A 4,853-nucleotide genomic window follows, 5' to 3' on the forward strand; every position below is an offset into this window, starting at 1 on the left:
TCTGCACCCACGGAGCCATTTTGACGGAGTCACTTTCATAAGCTGAGACCCTGGTCCATGAAAACATGGCCGCTCGAGAAGTGGAGGCTTGTGTGATGAAATGAATACGGTTATCAGCTCACAGGGTAATGCTGTACCCATGCACTGGTAGCTATAATTCACTAGGTATTCCTTCTTTTGTTATTTTATTGATTTCTAACTTTTGGTTGTTTTTTTGCTTCACAGTTTAATCAAAAGTGGTGCGGTCAACCAATCAGATTGATCTTTTCATTTTCCAAAGGAGCTATGAAAAGTGGAAGCTGATTGGTTGCTATTAGAGATGAGTGACTTTCATGTTATGAAATTCGTTCACGCTTCGTTTGGTGGTAAAAGCAGAATTGCCTTATGGTTTCCGTTACCACGGACCATAATGCAATTCTATGACGGAATGCCTTTAGAGGTATTCCGTTATTCATTGCTTCATAATAGAAGTCTATGACCTGCATAACGGATCCATCCCATTTCCGTTATGCGGGAGAGGACTCCCCTGCACAACGGAAACGGGACGGATCCGTTTTGCAGCCCATAGACTTCTATTATGACGGAATGAATAACGGAACGCCTCTAAAGGCATTCCGTCATAGAATTGCGTTATGGTCCGTGGTAACGGAATCCATAAGGCATTTCTGCTTGCCACCAAACGAAGCGTGAACTAATTTTATAACCTGAAATTCGCTCATCTCTAATTGCTGTGGGCAACTAAGCCAGTTTTCCTTTGCACCTGTCTTGATACGGTATTTCTTTATTTTGCAGTTTGTTCTCCACAGCACTGTTCAGGTTCTCCTGACATTCCTTATCTGTGACAAAAAATATGAACATCATGGGCATCACCGCATCTGAAAAGGCCCGTACTATTAAAAAATAAAAATGGCGAAATAATGGAAAAAATTGTCAAAATGGGCAACTTGCCATTTTTTCATCGCTTCTCTTACCCAAAAATGTTTAATAAAATATGATTAAAAAGTCACACACATTCCAAAATAGTATCAATAAAAACTACAGATTGTCCCGAAAAAAATGAGCCTCCACACAGCTCAGTAGCAGTGGCGGATTGTAATAGGGTCGGTAGCCCCGGGCCCGGCATCCCTGGGGGGCCCAATGCCGACCCAAACGCCCACATACTGCGGCGGGGCACGGGAGCGAATAGTTGCTAGTAGGCCTGAGGCCTATGCGGTAGTGAAATCCCGGTGCAGGCATGCGTGATGACGTCATCATGCGCTTGTGCCGGGAGGGACGCAGGACAATGAAGAATTTAAAAAATTAAATAAAATTGTTTTTGTGTGTAGGGGAGGGGGAGGGGCAGAGGAGAACATGGGGCAGTGTGGTAGCAAATCAGTTCAGGGGGGGCAGATTATTACTTGGGGGCAAATTACTTCATGGGGGAAGTGTGGGGGCACATCACTTCAGAGGGTGCAGTGTGGGAGCAAATTCTTCATGGTGGGCAGTGTGGGGCCAAATTACTTCAAGGGGTGCAGTGTGGGGGCAAAATACTTCAGGGGTGCAATGTGGGGGCAAATTACTTCAGGGGGTGCAGCGTGGGGGCAAATTACTTCATGGGGTGAAGTGTGGGGGCAAATTACTTTATAGGCGCCAGTGTGGGGGCAAATTATTTCATGGGAGTGCAGTGTGGGGGCAAATTACTTCATGGGGTACAGTGTGGGGGCAAATTACTTTAATGGGGGGCAGTGTAGGGCCAAATTACTTCAGGGGGTGCAGTGTGGGGGCAAAATACTTCAGGGGGGTGCAGTGTGGGGGCAAAATACTTCAGGGGGTGCAGTGTGGGGGCAAATTACTTCATAGGGCAGTGTGGGGGCAAATTACTTCATGGGGCAGTGTGGGGGCAAATTACTTCATGGGGTGCAGTGTGGGGGCAAATTATTTCATGGGAGTGCAGTGTGGGGGCAATTTATTTCATGGGGGTGCAGTGTGGGGACAAATTACTTCATAGGGCAGTGTGGGGGAAATTACTATATGGGCGCGGTGAGGGGGAAATTGCTATATGGGCGCGGTGAGGGGGAAATTGCTATATGTGGGCAGTGAGGGGGAGATTACTATATGGGGGCAGTGTGGGGGAAATTACTATATGGGGCAGTGTGGGGGAAATTACTATATGGGGGCAGTGTGGGGGAAATTACTATATGGGGCAGTGTGAGGGAAATTACTATATGGGGCAGTGTGGGGGAAATTACTATATGGGGCCAGTGTGGAAGAAATTACTATATGGGGCAGTGTGGGGGAAATTACTATATGGGGGCAGTGAGGGGGAAATTACTATATGGGGGCAGTGAGGGGGAAGTTACTATATAGGAGCAGTGTGGGGGAAATTACTATATAGGAGCAGTGTGGGGAAAATTACTATATGGGGGCAGTGTGGAAGAAATGACTATATGGGGCAGTGTGAGGGAAATTACTATATGGGGCAGTGTGAGGGAAATTACTATATGGGGGCAGTGTGGAAGAAATTACTATTTAGGGCAGCGTGGGGGAAATTACTATATGGGGCAGTGTGAGGGAAATTACTATATGGGGGCAGTGTGGGGGAAATTACTATATAGGAGCAGTGTGGGGAAAATGACTATATGGGGCAGTGTGGAAGAAATGACTATATGGGGCACTGTGGGGGAAATTACTATATGGGGGCAGTATGGGGGAAATTACTATATGGGGGTAGTGTGGAAGAAATTACTATATGGGGCAGTGAGAGGGAAATTACTATATGGAGCAGTGTGGGGGAAATTACTATATGGGGGCAGTGTGGGGGAAATTACTATATGGGGCAGTGAGAGGGAAATTACTATATGGAGCAGTGTGGGGGAAATTACTATATGGAGCAGTGTGGGGGAAATTACTATATGGGGCAGTGTGGGGGAAATTACTATATGGGGGCAGTGTGGGGGAAATTACTATATGGGGCAGTGTGGTGGAAATTACTATATGGGGACAGTGTGGGGGAAATTACTATATGGGGGCAGTGTGGAAGAAATTACTATGTGGGGCAGTGTGGGGGAAATTACTATATGGGGGCAGTGAGAGGGAAATTACTATATGGAGCAGTGTGGGGGAAATTACTATATGGAGCAGTGTGGGGGAAATTACTATATGGGGCAGTGTGGGGGAAATTACTATATGGGGCCAGTGTGGGGGAAATTACTATATGGGGCCAGTGTGGGGGAAATTACTATATGGGGGCAGTGTGGGGGAAATTACTATATGGGGCAGTGTGGGGGAAATTACTATATGGGGGTAGCGTGGGGGCGTTTCTATTAGGGGACATTATTTTTGGGGACGCTATACAGGCATTATTACCTGGAGAACAGTATAGGGTGTTATTATTACTGGGGGCACTCTAGGGGACATTATAATTTCTGTAGACACTATAGGGACCTTTGGGGTAATTTATCAAACTGGTGTAAAGTAGAACTGGCTTAGTTACCCATAGCAACAGTTTTCACCTTTCATTTTTCACAGCTCCTTTGGAAAATGAAAGGTGAAATCTGATTGGTTGCTATGGGCACCTAAGCCAGTTGTACTTTACACCAGTTTGATAAATGACCCCAATTATGAGAAATCTAACAAACTCTGTAGAGACGAGATGCGGCTGAAATAATTTGGCATTGCGGTCTGGGTCAAAAAGAGTAGAAGAGGAAAGAGAAGATCCACATGACAGGAGATGTCACTGGATGTAACAGGTATGTGGTGCTGTATTCCCCTATATGTAGAGCTAACTCACTACTGTGACCTGCGTCTCATCTTCTCCTCCAAGTCTTTTTTATTATAATCTTATGTATTTTAAATTTGGCAACTGAAATTAATTTCTCAGTTGCAGTCCTATGTAACAGCCCAGATAACTGATAACTTTCTGTGTGCAGATAATGTACAATAGTAGATGTTCCCTGCAGTCCTACGTATGTAACACCCCACATAACACAATAGTTCACTGTGTTATGTGGGGTGTTACATAGGACTGCAGGTAACATCTATGACATCTGTTATGAGATGGTGGGGGTCAGACTCCTGGCACCCCCATCAATCAGCAGTTTGAGGAGACCGCAATGTCCCAGTGAGCGCCGCAGCCTCTTTGCTCCCTACCAAGCACTGCGCTGTCCATTTGATAGCACTGTGCTTTTTATTGCAGCTCAGCCCCAATCACTCAGATGGGACAGAGCTGCACCAAGACCATGTGACCGATGTCATATGGCCTAGGAAGAGACTGTGGCGCTTACAAAGCACCGCAGCCTCTTCATACAGAAAAAAACCCTAAAACTAAAACTAAAATAGAGGGGGGGCCCGAGTTGGGTAGACGGCCCCGGGCCTATCATGCACTTAATCCGCCCCTGCTCAGTAGATACAAATATGAAAAAGTTATGGGGGTCAGAACATGGTGATATAAAAAAAATAATAAGTTTACATTTATTTTTACACTATTAGACATAAAAACCCTATACATTTGTGGTGTCGTGGTAATTGTACTGACCCAGAGACTGAAAAGCATAGGTCAGTTTTGCCACAAAGGGAACACTGTGGGAACGAAACCCATAAAACGGTGGAGGCTAGTGTTTTTTTTTTTCAATTCCACCCCACTACATTGTATGCCATATTAAATGGTGGCATAAGAAAGTACAACTTGTCCCGCAAAAAAAAAAGACCTCATACAGCTATGTAAACGGAAAAATAAAAATACCATTATAGTAATGCCCTTATAGAGCTAAGCTGCAGCGTAAAAGCAGGAAAAACAATGTGTCTCTACTAGGGTTGTTGCGATACCAAAATTTTGATTCGATTTCGATATCATAAAAAAGTATTGCAATACTCAA

Source organism: Bufo gargarizans, chromosome 2 (assembly GCF_014858855.1).
Source record: "Bufo gargarizans isolate SCDJY-AF-19 chromosome 2, ASM1485885v1, whole genome shotgun sequence".
In the NCBI taxonomy this organism is placed as follows: Eukaryota; Metazoa; Chordata; class Amphibia; order Anura; family Bufonidae; genus Bufo; species Bufo gargarizans.